The 19,310-nt window shown below is 35.0% G+C and overlaps 1 protein-coding gene across 2 annotated transcripts in view; it reads left to right on the top strand.

Annotated features, from left to right (window-relative positions):
* The first annotated feature begins 7,180 nt into the window (after window positions 1–7,180).
* Window positions 7,181–19,310, top strand: part of cntn4 (contactin 4) — a 160,836-nt gene continuing 148,706 nt past the window's right edge. Inside the window, exon 1 of one of the 2 annotated variants that reach the window (XM_066698080.1) lies at window positions 7,181–7,386. The gene's annotated coding sequence lies outside the window, so the exon portion shown is untranslated. The remainder of the gene's footprint in view (window positions 7,387–19,310) is intronic. The other variant, XM_066698079.1, reaches the window with a different exon arrangement.

The following is a 19,310-nucleotide window of genomic DNA, read 5'->3' on the forward strand; positions in this document are numbered from 1 at the left end:
AATTGTGCTGTTTTATTTAAGTAGCACAATAATTTTTTTCAACATAGTGTTGTTCTAATAAAAAGGCATAACAATATGAGAATGGATTATTTGTTTTGTACTTTTTTACTGTTTTGTACTGACCCTGGCTGAAATACACTACCGGTCAAAAGTTTTAGAACACCCCCATTGTTCCAGTTTTTATTGAAATCTAAGCAGCTCAAGTCCAGTGAATAACCTGAAATGGTACAAAGGTAAGCGGTAAACTGACAGAGGTAAAAAAAAAAGGTTTAGGTTACCAAAAACTGAAAAATAATGTACATTTCTGAGTTATATACTGTGTTACTACACCCTCTTAAGCATTATTTGGCAGTGTTACACGCAGCTCCTGTGCATAGAAGATCACTCAGTTTCAATCGGATTTCTTTGCAATAGGCTATTACCATATTATTTAATAGTGGTATTATATATTATTTGATGTTCTATCAAACACAGAGAAGTTCAGATCTAATTATGTAAAATCGTTGTGTATTAATACACTGTAAACAGAGTTTTCCATCTTGACATTTTGAGCTCTCTATGAGTCTGTGTTGCTTCTTCCAAAATGGTCTTGTTTTGATCAGTAGACTGTCTGGTTCCGGGGTGGGGGTGGGGGATGTTAATGCGTTCGAAATCGTTAGAAAGCTGAGAGCTTTCATAGGATACCAAACACTTGGAAAACAACACAACAGTGAAGAGTACACATGTTAGTAGAGAGAAGCACATGGATTCGGTGCCCTTTTAAGGGTACCAGAGGGGTTTGTCAGCTTTAAGGGGTTAACTTTTGTTAAACAAAATGATTCCATGATTTACACAATCTCCAATTGTTTATTTGTTCTATGCTTTAATTTCATGGTACACTGAAACTGTGTAAATGTCAATAAAAACTGGAAAAATGTAGGTGTTTTTAAGCTTTTGACCGGTAGTGTATTTGCCACCTTGTTTCTGCAGGGACCTTATAGGGTGGTAAACACACCTGAAGAGACATAGTGCATGGTACTGTCACTACTGTTTGCTGGCAGCCTGTTCCTGACTACATCTCACTCCACACCTGGGTTCCCTTCCACAGATGTTTTTTTGTTACAGGTACCATACATATCAGTATATAGAGAATAATCATATTTTGGTTTTGCCTAGGATTTGACATAAGCTTTACGAATGGAATTAACCTATTGGAAATAAAAGCACCTTCATTTCAGACATTTAACATTTAGCTTAACTTAATACCAAAACATTTCCTAAATTGCAATATATTTATTTGTACTTTCTGTATTCTGTATGTCACCATGATAGTGTTTAATTAGTATATGGATGTATGATTTCATAGCCAGCATCCTAAATTATCTGTACTTTCAGAGAATCCCATTTGGTTTATGAAGACATAAGCCCTCGATGCCATGTGTGCAGTTATTCCTCCATAAAACATGCAGCCCATTTAATTCTGTAAAATGCAAATTGAATCTTGCTTTGCTGCTTGTTCTATGGTAGAGGGTTCTGTAGAGTTCACAATAGTTGCATGCTCTATCACTTTAAGCTCTGTTGTCTGGATGTAATGCACAACAAACATGGTAATTAGTTGGTTCACTCAAGTCACATCACCATGCACTGACACATGCCAGCAAAACATGTGGGAAAGAATGCCAATGCCAGGATACTTTTGTATATGCTGGAGAATCATAAATCCAAGATGTGCTGCTCTGCAGTATTTTTGTCTCCTCTAAACTGCCTAAACAGGTTGCTGACTAAGTTCCTTGTCAGACAAAATTCCAGAAACAGGAATTTTATTTCTAAATAATCAAGATGAGGCTGTATCAACTACTTCTTTCAAAAATGGTCATTGTTCCTTTGTTGTTGGATAATCAGAGCTAAAGCACCTGTAAAATTGCTGCATGTGCATAGATTTCCAGCTGCTGAAAATCATTTTGAACCATTTCCCCTTGTACAGCACATTTCATTTCATATAAAAGGGTAGACAGAGGAAATAAAATATATCCTGTATGGAAGAAAAGTTATTGAGATATTCCCAGCACTTTTTATCTAGGGGTGTATATATTTAGAGATACCATTTTTTTTTCTTTCCGCAGCAAGCTAAATCTACATATTCCTGTGTGTTTTCAGACAGTTAAATGTAAGCTTCATTATACAAGACTGCATTGCCCTCCCTCCTGCCCCTCCCCCTCCCTCTCCCCCTTCCTTGCCTTGGGGTATACACTTTACGTATATCCATTTGTGGACTGCTATTCCTATTATATACAACTGTATTTATGTGAGGTAATTATGACTGCAAAATACATTCTGCCATGTCTCTAGTAATGACCATGCATCTGTTGATAAAAAGGCCTGATAAATTTAGAGGAACAGCAGAAGGGTGGGTAAATACTATATAGGACTGAGGAAATTGTTAATAACAATTTTCCTTGTCTTGATAGGCTGCTGTGTTCCGGTTCATAGGATGCTGTAACCCATTACTTACAGACCTAAATGAGTGCACTCTTACTCACATTTCTGTCTCTTGCAGTTTGACTGTGGTCTCACAAAGTAGACATGTTGAGTTATCACAATGACAGTGACTTAATAAGTCTTGCCATATTTGCCACACTTGCAATATCTCCAAACTTTGTGGTAATGGTCCTTCTACAGTATAGTTTTAATGTCAGCACAATCCCGATTCCATGATTTAAAACTCCTACAACAATGTTTCAGTCTTTGTATTAGTAAAAACGAATAAATAATGAACCACATATAACACATATGTAATATAAATGGCTGTGACACTGAAACAAAAGGCTTCTCTTCATTACAGATACATTTAGTTTTATTAACCTTTCATACGCTAGTGTTCTCAATAAAAATCTATATTATACATTTAAATTATGTATATACTATGTTATTTAAGCTGTTAATTCTAAGCACTGTAAAATGTTTAACTGATCACTAAATTCTAACATGTATAATGTAGCTGGTAATCTAATTTAAACCAGAAGAGAATACAGTATTTACATGCAGTGCCAAATTTCTTAATAAACAAATACATAAAAGAGAGTGAAAATATTAAGTATTCTTAATCATTTGACAAAATGAAAAAATATAGATTTCCTTGTATTATTACAAACAAACGCAAAAAAGACATTCACAATAAAGTCTGCCCCAACAAGTTACAATTGTAATCAACTTGGCATGCAGGCCTCATCTCCACATTGTTGAGAAGTAATGAGTTACATTAAATGTGTTGCTGTAATCATTTGGAATCTTTGGAATCAATAAATACAGTCCTCTCTCTTTATACTGCCAGGTGTAGGACAGGCACAGACATTTTCAGAGAGCATTGTAAAGGGGGCATTAAAGAGGCAGTCAAATACACACAGAGGGGGAACTGCTCAAAAGGGAAAAATCTAGCGTTACGTGAGTGTAATAAAGGGATGTGGTAGAAATTGGGGCAACTGCACTTTTCTTATTTTACACCTTCTTTATTCAACTTGGTTTACAACCCTGGTAATATGCAGGGAGACATAGAAAGCATACAAGTATCTTCTGAAGTGATGTGTCTTCTCATACTGTCTACTATGTAAGTCCACAGTAGAGCTGTAGCGTTTGCAAGAAGTATAATGCAGTTCCAGTACTTAATAATGTGAGCTCATGGGTGCTTGGTTAGCCACATAAGTTGCTGTTGCAATGCTTGATCATTTGCATGCCTGCTCATGGCAATTCTCAATCAAAGATGGCTGTTTACCATCTATGATTGAGATTACATTACAGTCGGTGCAGCATTTTCTTCTCAAATACTTAGTAGTTCTATGTCTTCTATATCTAGAAATATATTTAAGTATTATGTGTTTATTATCACAAGAAGTAATACATTTTAACTGAAACTAAGTGTATCTACTCTACATTCTTTTAAGAATTTGGCCATTCACTAGTTACATTTTCATCATACAAGAAAATTGTGTTTAAAAGTAATTTCCCTAACTACCTCTCTGCTTCTCTCTCTCATTCTATATAGTGTATATGTGTATATGCATATATAATATATTCAGTTGTTTTCATCATTATTTTTGTTTGATTATTGCTTGAAGAGTTAAATGACTGTAATTGATTCATCTTGGTCTTTTCTAAAATAATCCCGCCTTTCATAGGACATTACTGGCTCCATTACATGGTTCAAAGGGTTTGTTATCCTTAGTGAAAAGACAGATTGTCTGGAGGTTAAATGTGCTGGCAAGACAGTCATTAGCTAGTTCAGAGTGAGTGCTAGCATGACTATTTTCTCTTCTGCGCAGGAGAAGTCAAAAATTATGTCTGATTTGTATGAGGAATTATTTCACTTCAGATTTCATTTAATGTCAGACTCATAAGTAATAGTTGTTGTGTGTTTTTTTCTCCTTTGACCTTAGTTTGGTAATATGACCATCTGTTTTACACCATCTTATTCATTATATAGGCCCCAAGTAAATTTAACAGGAATTTCAACAAAGAATACTATGCATTTAAATAGCTCTTTAATTATGTAAAAAAAATTAATACCCAGAGGATATTAAAATGTATGCCTAGTAGAACCGCATATATTTCCTTGTAAACAGCTGCACGTGATGGTTTGCTTTCTTTTGAAGTTGCTTCATCTTTAAAATATTAAACAATTCATTAAATATTGAAATTACATCCTGAGCTTTTTGTTTTTGTTTTTTGTGTGTGATTTTCACCATTTCAAAAGGAAAAAAGCAAACATGATTGTTTACTGGTAAGTTTGGACATATCATAGGTTCATTCACACTGACAAAGCTTTGAAAACATATTCTCTTTCACTGTCTATGTTGCACATCTTAAATGCATAGTACCTCATAGTACATTCTCTAGGTTATTTTAAAGGGAAAATATCTTCTTAAATCAAACCTAATATAAGAAAGGAATAGTGTAATTTTAATTCAATACATAATAAGTATGTTTTTACCACTATTATCTGTAGCACACACCATACATGTCTCCTACTGTGAGTGTGTGTGTTTCTTTTTGACTTTGTTTTGTTTTTGTTTTTCTACACAATGACAACTAAGATGGATCAAAATGATTCCTGGGGGGTGAAATGGCATGATCTTGATAACTTACTTGTAAGTTGATGCCCTCTAGTGGATTTATATAGGATAATAGACATGACCTTTGCTTATGTGTTCTTCTTAATAACGTATGGTATAAAATAATATTTTATTGCATCAGCCTTCTGTTGCCTTCTAATTGTATTGTATATGTTAATGGTCGTGGTTGATAGCAGTAATATTGATTAGGTTAACTGACATAACACACTTGTTTGAAAGAAAGTGAGTCAAAAGAACTGGTAAAATATAATTCTTTGCATCAGTAACTCACTGCTTATCTCCTTAAATGTGACTTAAACCCAACAACATATAAGTATAGTGTAAAGCATTATTAGTATGTATAATGAAATTCAAACGCAACCTCTCCACAAGCTGATTTGACTCTCAGCAGGATATGCAAAGTGTTGGTGGTCATTCTATGTTTAGCCCACATATATAAGCAGTCTGACAATTGTGCCTTCCAACAATCAAGGGAATAGAAGGGATCTCAATGATTTGATATAAGCTGTCAGTACATCTAGTTTAACACAATTGCTGTATTGATCAAGGTGGCCACCAATGCTAACTTGTGGATGGCCTTTCTAGATCTTTACTGACCCTATCATATGGGGACATATAAACATAGATCAGATGTATCCACATGCCTTTAAATTACAGGGGAAACAATACTAGTTCAAGTTTAAAGTATTTTTATATACATAGACTCAAATCGTGCACACTTTGTACATTTTGCTAATGTTCAACATGGTTAAATGGTTCATAATGCTTATATTTTTAAAATAATGGGAAAGTAAGAGAGGAGAGAAAGTACAAAAGGAGGGATGGCCTAATCTAGGCAGGGTCTTGGTCTTGGCCATACACTTTCCACTTCTTAATAATCGTCTTGACTGTGCTCCATGGGATATTCAAGGCATTTGATTTTTTTTTTAATCTGTGCCTTTCAACAACTTTGTCCCATCGTTCTTTTGAAAACTCCTTGGTGCTCATGGTTGAATTTTTGCTTTGAAATGCACTATCCAGCAGAGGGACCTACAGGAACTGCTGAATTTATCCTGAAATCATGTGGATCACTACAATTTAACACAGGTGGAGGCCACTTAACTGGATGTGTGATTTTGAAGGCAATTGCATACACCCGAGCTAATTTTGGATTGCTATTACAAAGGAACACTGATCCAACCAAGTTATTTCAGTTTTTATTTTTTATATATTTTTTGCTGATTTGTAGATATTTTTTAATTTGTAAGTTGTGGGGTACAACACAACACATGGTGAACATTTTGAAAGGAGGTGAAAACATTCTATAGGACCTGTATTGTATGTTACGAAAAAATATTATTTACAAAATTATGCCACTTTTGTTATGCTTTGGTTGAAAGTAACATATTCCAACACATTGTTAGTTAGCCTCTATGAATATACATAATCTCATTTGCCAGATTGGAAACCAGACGTGTCATTCATAGATCATGTCTAAGACCAGCTTGGTCAACATGTTTGCCTGACCGTGTTGTAAACCCAAATGCTGGTGTAGCAGTTGCACAAATGTACCACCTATTAATATAAACAGACAGCCATCTGGGAAAAGTGTTGTCATTCACGTGATCAATGATATTACAATGCAATATACATAGAAACACATACACACCAGTATTATGATATTAAGATTACTGGACAATCATTTCTGTCAAATAACAAGAAGAAAAAATATTGTATAATTAATGAATGAAACGATGCATTCTTGTTCTTGCAAATGTGATTCCTTAATACTCATTTTAAGTTAATATGACAGGTTCAGGGAGTTCATAAAGATATTGTCTGTATCATGTAGCCTATAAAGTAGCTTACAAATAAAAGGAAAACTATACTACTAGTTTTACTCTAATCATTAAATGGGGGTAAACAACTGTATTTTTTTTTTTCAAATATAACCTAGTAAACCAAATAGGGGAGCTTAGCACAATATTAATATGCGCCCACTTGATGCCACAGAGCGCACTTGTGATTCCTGTCCTAATTGTAAGGATGCTTTAGGGGATACAGAGGAGAGCACTGCACTTCCTGATGCATGTCAACCAGGAGACACCGTGGTGCTCAGTGGATAGCAGTTAAGCATCCAGTCCCAGCTGAGAAAACAGTCCCATTATCTCCCAGCTGCACAGACAACGCATAAGGGCCTGTTCTGCGTGGCTGATCGGTGCACTGAGAGCAGGGACTCGCCGAGAGACTGATCGTGTGCTTGTTTTGCTCTGAATTGGAGGAGAAACCTGAATGCATTGCTGTAAGTATGTCTCCGGTACTTCCTAGTGGCCGACAGCACCCCGTGAGCTCAGCTGTGCAAACTGTGTGCTTTTCATTGTGATTGCGCGGAGGAGAAGAGGCTTGTGCAAATCGTTGACTGACTGCAGCCTACAGACATAATTGATGCGTTATTATAAGTCAGGGGGACCGGTCGCTTTATTTCTGCCGCCCGTTGAGTCTATTTAAAATACACTTTAAACAAGAAATGACAGCGAAGTGAGGAGCATTCACCCAATGCTGTTTCAACCCCCCTAAAAGCAACAGTGATTTGAAATTGGCAAGGATTTATATTTCATTAACAGAAAGCAGTGTGGAGTGCTTCTCAGGTAAGAGTATTATGATTGTTATTTTTTAACGAACCTGTCTTCTGTTCCTTGTTTAAAGTTTGGACAGGGATTGTTTGTAAGTTTGTAAACCCGCTAAAAATGCGCTAATAGTACAGTTTAAGGTGGTTGTAGCCAATTTCTTTGCTGTGGGGTAGGTACAACGATAAAAAAGTAGATTTAAAATGTATGATTGAATCAGTCATTTTAATACGGTTCTCAAAATAATATCACCTTATCAGGAAGAGGCTGACTGGACGTTGTTTTACTCATTGCCACGGTTTAAAATGGAAGAAAGCCTTTTCGTTTTAACTGCCAGATTAGCATCTGTTGGTAGTTTGTTTGACAGGGAGTGTGTTTCACTTTAAGAGCTGCATGTGATTTATAGCCCGTACTTTATTTTACACAGAAAACGCCATGTGATCAGTGTAGGAAACGGGAGATTTGTCTGTGATTTGAAAACACAACGTTGACTGCGAGTCTTGTGCGTGAGATTGTGGGTTAGGTTTATGCAGCCCTGAATACTGAGCTATATGAGACATCTGTACTGAGTTGGAGCTGTGCAGATGTTTGCTAATCCACGCTTTGACTGGCCCTATCAGATAATCTCTGTGGATTAGGTTTTCGTGTAGTCGACTAGTAGTCAAGTTAAAGACCTAGGTTGTTTCTGCTTGCTGCTGCCCACACGATGATCAGCTATTCATTAAAAACAAACCAAGTAAAACATACACTTCCAGAATCTAATATCTTTCATAGACTAAACCCTTTTTCATGTTCAACATAGGCAGTTGTCATTGACACCTGCCATATAAAACCCAACTGAGCCACAAGTGAAACTCTTTTAAAGATGGTAAATGACAGAGGGTGGGCATTATCCAAATCCCATCCCTGCATCTGCCCTGCTGGGGTAGATCTCACCCTGCCTTGCAATGTTAACTGATCCTCGGGGTCATAGTAGCAGATGTGCAATGTACACTTCAACTAGCTGTTGCTACGCAGTATAACCCCAACATGCCCACGAGTTTCCTTTTGTGTTGATATTGTTTATTGGTGTATGTAATTATTTAAAACATTGGCCATAGGATGCAGTTTCTGTTTGAATCAAATTCAAGTTTAAGGTGGCATTGTAAACCTTTCTAGTTCTATGTATTAACCCATTTCAGTTTAAACAAAGGTGTCTCTTGTGAGACTTTAATGAACTAGCTAAGGTCAATAATACCCTATGAATATTTAAAAACTCCTTTTCACATAATCTTGTAAACTGAATGGGTCCTGTTATAGACGAGCTGTAACACTACACTGATGTTGTACCATAGGCTACATGTTTTGTGTTCAACATGGTGAACACATCATTTTGGGCACTGATTAAAGCTACCTTGTGTTTCCATCTATCCGTCTGTCTCACTCTAACAATGTTTTATGTATGATTATTACTAGGTGTAGCTGACCTCAGATATTTTCAACAATTATTAAAAGTAATTTTAACATGTAATGAATTACCTAAAAGCCCTTAGTGGAATCATGCCACGCAACACTGATATTAATTGGTTTTGTATTATTGGAAGTGTCTGGGCAGTTATTACAAAATTAATTATTTAATGAACCCACCTGTTTTATTTTTATGATACAGAAAGTTAAATGAATCCTTTGGTTGTGCAAAGTTTCTTTTGCTGATTTTTGTTTTTATAGTTGTATCTTCCATGTTCAAAGTTCAGACTATCTACTACAGTAAATCATATTGCTGTGATTTAATACAAAATCACACAAGGACAATGTTATGCTAGCCCAAAGATTAAATCTTCCAGCATTCTTTAATTCAGATTAAATGAAGACACTATGTTCATGCTGCCAACTATGACTGATCTATCCATCCATCTATCTGTGCATCTCTATATAAGCAAATTGTGGTTTAGTTGAAGTTGTAGTTATGCACGCAACCATGGCTCTGTGGTACGATAGAAATAGAAAAAGCACTGTAATACTTTGTAGTCATGTAACCCTACAGCCTGTCAAGGATGATATAGTGTAAAAATGACATTTAAAAGAAACCAGGGCAGTAACATTTGGAAATGTAGAATAATTTCATTGGATGGCTTTTTCTGGTAGAAGTATTGAAAAGAATGTCTTTTTTTTTCCCCTTTTCAAGAAACTCACTGTAAAAGGCAACAGTGCATTGATACATGTATTTTTTAAGTATGTTGTAAAGATTATAGTGAGAAGTTAAGAGGACCATTAGAGACCTTTGTGTTTTTCTTAAGGAATTTAATTATCATGCATTTCTTAATTATGAAGTTTATACAATCCGTGAAAGTTAGTCAAAGAACAGTTTAAAGGTATGGAAGTATTATGACTTTGATTGGTGGCAAGAAATCATCAGAGCTGCATGGTCATAATTTTATTAAACCTTTTACATCACCATAAGGCGGGGAAACTCCATGTCATAATCTTGCCCGATAAATCCTGTCTGACATAACTGGTGTTAATGCCATCTGGGCAGGGGATCAGGTTATATCAGTGAGTAAACAATTTAAAATGACAGTTCAACATTTTCAGATTTGTTTCATTGAACTTTTCAAAGATATAAGTTGAATAAACTACTATCATCCCACTACAGTTCCACAAAGTATGAATTGGTTGTCAAATTAAACTGTGTGCTCCAAAATAAATGGTTTTGGAAATATGGAAATAAATTAAGCTTTCAACAAAGCTGTGACATCTTGACTAAACATGTTGGCATCTCTTGTAAAACTGACACTCCATTTTTGTTTAATGTTGCAAGTTTCTGTTTTTTCACTGCAAATTTCAGTTGCTTAATCATAAACAAATATTTCCCCACAAAAATTCATAAGCACTAATCTGTTATATTCAGGATTGTTACATGCTAATGATTATTTTTTAGAAAGGCACAAATTACCATTACAAAACACTCACTTTTGTAACAGACATTTAAATATAGTTAGGCTAGCTATTTACGTTTGATGAATATTAGCTTTTCCCTTTATTTATTCTTTAATAGGAGCTAAATCACTCTCATACTGTAAAACTTATTTTAAATAGATTTACATTCACAAACTGCCGAGGAGTCATTAACCCAATCCAAACAATATGTAAATTACCAGCAATGAATTTGAATGTTAAATGACCCTTTGCTGGCTATAGGAACTGGATCCAAAACCTAGGTCCTGGTCTGGTCTCTATATTTAATTACTGGGTGTAACTCAAAAGAGTTGAAGACATTGTGCTGAGGTATTGAAAAACAGAATGATCAATTTTTTAAAAGGGTGAAAGTGTCCAAATAAGTCAACTGATCTGTAATAGTAATATGAGGACCTGCTGCTACTCAGTGTGAATTACCCTCTATGGAAGACAAATGTTGAATCTTGTGCTGGACTCAGACAGGTTCTTTTTTGACAAATTCTATAATACAGTTATTTATATGGTTAAGTTTCAATGGCTGTGTAGGTTGCCACATTAAAACCAACTTCCTTTCACTGGCTTCACACTGTGAACATCCCTCTGTGTAGCCCTACACATCCCTGTGAGATGAAAGTGTGTGGGACGAAGTACCAAATTAGATAGAATGGTGAGGAAATGTAGTTATTACTGTTTTAATGAGCCTAATGCATATCAGTAAAAGAAGTATATATTTATAACCACATTCTTGCAGCAAGATAATTTATAGAAGGTAATGAAGCAGTGGAGAAACCCAGAGATCTGCCATTGCTGTTGTAGCCACAAAGTTACAAATAAAATTGTATAAGAAGCTGCAAATAAAGACAAATGTTCTGTGTCATTTTTCAGCACCAGTAAAATAGTGTCTGTTTTTTGCTGCACTCTGCTGGTTTTTAAAAGTAGAACGCAATGTGATTTTTCAAAACATCATTATGGGTGAAGAAACTGTGAGCCTGAGATAGACTTTTGCCTCCACACAAACAAGAGCATCTAAGCCTACTGTGACATATTAAGATCATTTTTCTCCACTGAGAACTTACAGAGTTTATTTCAGGATCCCTTAGTGGGCCTTGACAGCATGTTAGAGCTGACATACGTTATGTTATGCCTGCAGGATGTATTCTGTGATCCAAGCACCATTAGTCTTGTTTGTTGAATGTTATTGTAGGGATTCCAAAGTTTTCACCAGAATCTGTGGTGTGATTTTGATTTAATTCATTCAAAAATAAAATATAAGGCATATATAACACAAAATGGAAGATCACAATTGTATGTTACATGCCATATTTTAGTCAACCATGTAATTTCTGCAATATGTGATTTAGTTTTTTGTATAGATAATTTTCTCAAATCCGCTCATCCAGATGAGGGTTGTGGCTTATTCCGTAGTTTGAGTATGAAATATGTGTATGAGGTATTGCAAGATCAAATCAACCATTAAAGCTAGACCAGTTTCACTCAATGCATTGTTACCATGTAATTTTCCTTTGGGTTAAATCGTGAAGTGGTACCCAGGTCAGAGTTGAAAATACCTGTAAGTGTTGTACATATCGTAAGGTTCACTGGACTTCAGTCTGTGTTGTAGCTGGACTGTGGAAGTCTTCAGTATCAAGTGATGAGGTTGAAGATCTCCGTACAGGGTTTTTCCACTTACAAATTCCCAACCTCTGTCTCTTAAAGTTTATTCTCTCATATTTCACATTTTCTATGATTAAAACAAGTTGGATCATGGTCTTTCTTATTAACAATTACAGAAAATAGTTTTACCTGTGTGTAAATACCATCATATAACCTCCTCTAGTGAGAAGTGAATTTGCTTTATTATTAATATAGTGTCCTTTAATAATTGATGCACAGAGGGGTCAAACCAACAACCTTTTAGCTATACACCCACTGTGTTACTCAGCTTACTATGAGAAGAACTATGATAATCTGCAGATATCCAAATTTATATCATGTGGAGCCTTCTCAGTGGAGATTAATGTAGTCTGTTCTTTCTGAGTTTCTGAATTATGCTCCTATAGCCTTTCATGATAGCAGCCTTTTTGCATTCTGTTTTTGTATCTTACGAGGCAAAATAACAAACTACATTAAATGCATTTAGATTTAGGATGCATTTTATTAGATATAAGAGCCTTGGTAGACTACAACAAGTATGCCACAGGCAGGGTTGTACTTGAAGTCCAAGACAGAAAATGGATTTTAGTAAAACAAATATGTCCCCCTGGATAGTAAATCATTGTCATAAAGACTCTAATGTTGCTCTGTGGGATATTGTAGCTTTGCATTAACTTGGAGCCAGGTATTACGATCAAACTTTTTTTTTTACTTGGGCAAATGTTTTACAAACTTTGTGAACACACACATTACCCTTCATGAAGTCACATATGTCAGTTTCTGTTTCACAGTTAGGATCTAAACTTAAGAAGCAGGTATGTAAAAACATTGAGTAGAAATCTGTGAAAGTTGGGAAAGATCTGGAGTGTGTCAACTGAGAGAATCTGTGATGCAGGTATTGCACCATATAAGATGCAGCAATCATTTTATAGTAGTGTATTATCCTTTTGAGGATGAAGGGTGGGGTTGCTGAGTGGTATTCTACTTTGCTTGTGATACATTCATCAAAGTAAAGTTTAGGGAAATATTAAATTCTGTCTGGTTGCAGAGCTTACTTCCTTATTGTTGCAGGTCTGGGAGCCTTTGTTTGATTTGCATTTGTGTAGGATGCACTTTGTCGATTTGATGTGGTTCTACATGGCTTTTGAAAAAATTAAAATAAGCCTAAATTTCATGCTGTATTGCGTATTACATTGTAGGTTAGATACATGGAATACACCATAGCTCTTGGTTCTGAATGCCTTTTATGAAACCATGTTTATCTTACCATCAACTAAGCTGTCACACAAGACAATAAATATACAAAGAAGGAGCTTTTTTTTTATCAGCGGAAATTATAAGTACCACTTTCCGTCCTTTTAACCTGTCATGAGAATGCAATTGTGGGCAGGAACTACACAGAATTGATGCACCCAGTGTATTGAAAATAAGATGTAGAAATCAATGTACCATCATTAATGTATGAACACTAATGGATACTTTATGTGGGTTATTCCAAGTAAGAAATGTATTGTGACAATATAAGGTTAATATTCCATTGGAATTAATTACTTTTACCTTCAGATATTTTGTTACAGGAGAATCGTGCAGGCCAATCTGAATGTCCATATGCTTCCATATTGGTTTATGATGTAGGATCCTTTGACATTTTGTAAAGAAAGGTCAACAAAAGGAGTTAGAGTAAAAGGAATAAGCTGTCAGGATGATAAGTATAGAGATGGAAGAATCTATGTAATATTGAAAATGGACTTAAAGAGACAATCCTTATTTTTCTTGACTTCTCTTCACCTTGCCACCTCTGCTGCACTGATCATCAAAGCTCACAGTGTCATACCACCTTTGGGATTGCTTTTAATTGGGGGCTTACGAAGAGCAGTGCAAAACAAGAACTACTTTACACAAATCTCTGACCATGGGGACTGCTGAATTATTAAGTATGTTTTATGTGCGGACTGAAAAACAAGTTTTTGATCTCATACAATATTATTTAAGGTCCACATAAAGTATCCTGCTCCTAAACAAAACCGAGTAAGCCATATGTCGTGGGAATACTTTCAATGATCTAAACTCTTTGTTCTTGAAATGCATCTAGAGGAATTATACAATTTTAGTGCTTTCAAAGGATGTAAATTATGAACAGTGCAAAAGAACATTACAAAAGACACCCCGTCTATATGATTTAGTAGTAAAAGTTTAAAGGCAGGTTCTTATTATTTTTTGGTTGTTTGTTGGTATTGGAAGTCCTGTTATTTAATGTCATCATTGTACTAAACAGGCAATACAGATGACAATGTATTTGGCCAGAGGAAGACTATGTGTTTAGTTTTATATTTTCCAGCAATAGTTGAGGTTTTACTGCTGTTTGTTTCATCTAGGAGAACAAACATGTTGAAAGGGAGCCACAATAGAATATTTAATTTATTGTATCAGCCCACTCTCTGAATTTATGAGACAAGGACATCAAGAATAAGTTCAGGGTACGATGGCATGTAATTTTAGGTCTACGAAAGGATGTTCAAAGATGATTTAGCAATCACAGCCTTAGGTTTTTATGGTGGTGGTTTGTAATAATGATAAGAAAAATAACAATCATAATATGGAATGGGGTCTTTTCTTTGCATGACAAACTCAATTTATATCTTTTTCTTGAGAAACAGGAACAAAAGTGGTTGTCCCCTTTTCTTTGTCCCGTTCTGTTTGATAAGAGTCGAGCTTTTGTATGTCGTTTGGGTTGCCATTATTTAAATCTTAATATTCTGGACTATCTTTAGAATTAGTCACCTCTCGGGATAGAAAACAATAAAGTGTGCATAAGGGGATAAAACAAAGGGATGTCTGATATATTAAGGTGACAAGTGTACAGCTTTAATTTATTCATACACACAATTATATTCTGGATGCTTTTAAAAATTGAAATTCCTTCTACAAAACGAGTTACAGAAATACTACAACCCGCGGATTCAACATGTAGATGGAACAATAATTCTCTTCCAGTTTCACATTAAGAAAAACAGGGCACTACATTGTTCATTAATAACTTTAATAGCATTTAGTGCACATTCTATTCATATGTTACTTTTTTTTTTCCTTTTGATAAGGTTCCTAGCTAAATGCCTTGCCTTCTGCTTTAGAATATGCTTACTATTGCAGTATTTTACAAACTAATTAAGAACAAATACATTTAAGTGTATTGTGATTAAAAGTAATCTGTGCATAAAATAGGCTTTTAATTATACTCATAAATCATTGGCAAATCTTACATTGCAATGATTTTTGTAAATACTCCAACTTCTGTATAATTTTAGTATAGTGATCACATAACATATGTCAATTATATAACACCAGAAGAAGAAGATCATAATAATTTAATGATCCCTATACCCGAGATCCCTGACTCAGATGCTAATTTGAAGAACTCAACACCATATGAAAAAGTCAGGGAGGTAATTTATGCCTGAACTGCTGGAATGTGAACCATTTTACCTTTGTTACCCTTCAGTGTTGGAGACGTAATGTATCATCAAGTTTAATGTCTTGTTCACAGGCAAGACGCACAATGGCAAATAGGACGTGAAAATACTAAAATGGTTTAAATTAAATCCCAAATTCTACCATCAATATCTGGGGGATTCGATTTTGTGCAGGAAAATAGTTTGGGTTTAGACTGGGTTGAGAATATAGGTACTGATGCTGTAGTATTTTTAACAAGTGATAGACGGATTATGCTTTTACTTAGGCATGCTTGTATTTGAAAGGTAGAGCAGAGTACTCTTGAATGCTGAATGTCCACTGTATTATCATCTCATGGAAGCATTCATCTTTAAAGTCGCAGCGTTTCCTCTCCAGTCCTACTGAATCAATCGCCAATCAGTTGATCAGATAAAATGCATACATTTTTTGAGGAGATAAGAGCAAAATATAGTTCGTCTATCAGCATAAACCTGTTAATCCTTATTATTGTCACAAACATTATGCAATAAACTTAATTGACTAAGTAAATAAAAATGTGTCAAAAAGAATAAACATGTTTTGTAAGAAATGTAAGCATAGGGCATTTTAACACTTAGTTACAGTGATATCTCTTTAAAGCAGACAAGAAGAGAAAAAATGAGGTCACAGTAATTCCTTGAACAAATAATTTTGAAAGAATGATAAATAAGACTTCTTAGCTGTACTGACAGGGTCATGCAACCCGTGTTGTTATATCTTAATGGTTTCACAAGAATAGATTGAAGGCATCTAAGGTAGAACTACAAAGCCCTTTCTTTTGTTAGATATGATTGACAGCAGTTGAAAACTAGGTCACGTCATTCATTCAAATGAAACTGCCATCGTATGTGTTTTCAGGGAACCGATTAAGGAACTTATTTCTAACACCATATTTGTGGTTATTGTAATACACTTTTTAATTACTCAAATTAATAAACACATTTCATCGGCGAAGGAGATTCTGTATTGATAATCCTAGCCATTTGCTATACTAAACTAACTGACCTGAACTAACTAACAGTTGTTACTGAAAAAATAAACAATACAGTAATAAAAACATAAGTATATTTACTTACTAAATACAGAAGTATTGTGCTGTATTACTTCATAGATATTCTTTGTTACGTTTATGGTCTTTTCATCAACAAAAAACAAAACGCATGTTTTTGTTTCCTTTTCTTGTCACATTTACCTCCCTTATAACTACTATAAACACACTGGGACAAACCAAGGAGAATTTGCATGGTAGTTTAGTAATATGTATTTCACCAGCGACTTCAATAAAGTAATTTACTTCTGCATAATTTATCAAACTGGGTCATGGCACAATGCAGTTTATGAAATATTTGAGCAACATATGCAAACTGAATTTGAATGTGTTCAGTGTTATACTATACAAATGCATTTAGATCCGTGCTATAACTATCATTATGTATAATTTCAGTAAAGATGTGACCAATGTTGGCTTAAATGCAAGGAGAATAGCGCAAACAAACAAACCAAAAAATAACCTGCTGCCATGTTTGGACCCTGATAACATTACTATTCTCATGGGACCTCTATATTGGCTTTAGGCAAGCAATCGAATAAGATAATTAACATTTTCTCTTGCAAACTGTATTTCAACTGGAAAGTTGCCATTGATTTCACAAGAATTTCCTTGAACTTCACTTGAAAAATCTGTCTTTCCCAATCATGTGATAAAAACAACACTCTTGTTAACTAGCCCATCGAAAACAATTGCAGTATAGCAGATAGTTCAGATACATGTGTGTAGGTTACTATCTCTGGATGAAACAGAAAATAGGTCATGCGAATGAAGTAAGCAAGTGAGGCTTTTGTTGAATAATCATACATTCTGATTCAATGTCTCTCCTCACTGTCTGCCTCACAATTGTGTCATGAAAGGTGATGGGTTCTACTGCACACACTCATCCGCTGAGAGAATTGGTGTAGATATTAATTGCATCTCTCGTATTCTGATGGGACTGCAAACACAGTAGGGCAAAGTTGAAGTGTATTAGGTTAGATTAAACTATTGCAGAGTGAATATCCTCACAAAACTGTTAACAAGGCTGTTGGCATTTCCACTGAGACATTAACAAATGATCTAGTGTTAAATATCAATTGATTCAAAACCTCTTTTAACCTTATATTGATGTTGATGGTGTAATCTGACCTTAGAGAAAGGGTAAATGGTGAATGCTTCTAACGTATGATGAGGTATTTAATCCATTCACAGAAAGGGTGTAATACAATTTGTGTTGTTGAATATAATCATAAATACAATCTTCCTTGTGACTTAAGATGAATCATGAAGTATCCTCCAGATGCACTTAATCGCTGAATGGATGCGTTCAGGAAATGCACATGTAGTTTAGGGTTTTTAATGGCCTTCTATCATGTATAAATAACATATTGGCAAGTTGTATTTGCAATGTTGGGAGAATATAAATGTCAGGGGATTGTGAATCGTTTCCATTGTTTAAAGAATTAATTTGTACTGAAATTCAACCAGTGCTGTCACATTCTGTAAAGTATTTCTAATACTGAAGATTAATTTACTTGATCAAAGGATCAAGGAAGAATGCCTTATTCAGATTATGTCAATGCAAGACTGGAAAAATATAGCTCATGCAGCTGAGATTACATTTGGAGCAGCTGTTAACAAAGGAAAAGCTCTATCTAATAAGAAAAAAATGAAGTGAATAATACAGTCACTTTCTTGTCAAAACAATGAGTCTCATTAGCCCTCAACTTGAACATGCAATTTTGAAATGCCTTTTATTTTGTGATAAAGGTATTATTTACGTTATATTGCCTCCCACACTCCTCTCAAATGGACAATAGCATAACTGATACTAGCCTATGAGGGAAGTCAAAGCAGTGACAGTGACGACCCAGGTTTTCAGTATTTGTCTTCAGGCAGTGATGAAACCCAAATTGTTTCCCTCCTCAATTTTGTGTATAGGCGTGTGTTAAAGCTTGCATTTCAAATAAGCAAGTAAGGATTGTTTAAAATGTATTTGCATTATATATAATATCAACATAACTGTCCACCAACTTTATTGGCAGTGAATATATATGAATTGTAGGTTAATATGACTTCAAGCAGTGCTGTGAAATACGGAAACTGAAAGAATGTTTATGTGTTTACTATATTGTTATACTGGATAAACGTATTAAGTTCATGGGAAAAACTTTTTTAAACATCTGTTTTTCACATTTCTCATGATCTTAAGCAGCTATATTCCAGCCCTTACAAAAATAAGCTCTTTGGAACATAACATAACATTTCAACTTCCATCCGACGTCTTCTCTCTGCTTCATTTTCTTCCTCGCAACCTTCTCCTTGAGGATAGAAAAAGGGAGCTTTGTAGGGCTGATCTCTAGGGCATTCTTGGAAATGTCAGGAGTATTGTTCTTTTTAATTGATTTAGAACAGGCTTCACAATTTTTTTTCATAGATTATGCATAAGCACTAGCTTATTATGGAGGTGGAGAAAATGTGATGCATGTTTTT

This window comes from Amia ocellicauda, chromosome 3 (genome assembly GCF_036373705.1).
Source record: "Amia ocellicauda isolate fAmiCal2 chromosome 3, fAmiCal2.hap1, whole genome shotgun sequence".
Classification (NCBI taxonomy): domain Eukaryota; kingdom Metazoa; phylum Chordata; class Actinopteri; order Amiiformes; family Amiidae; genus Amia; species Amia ocellicauda.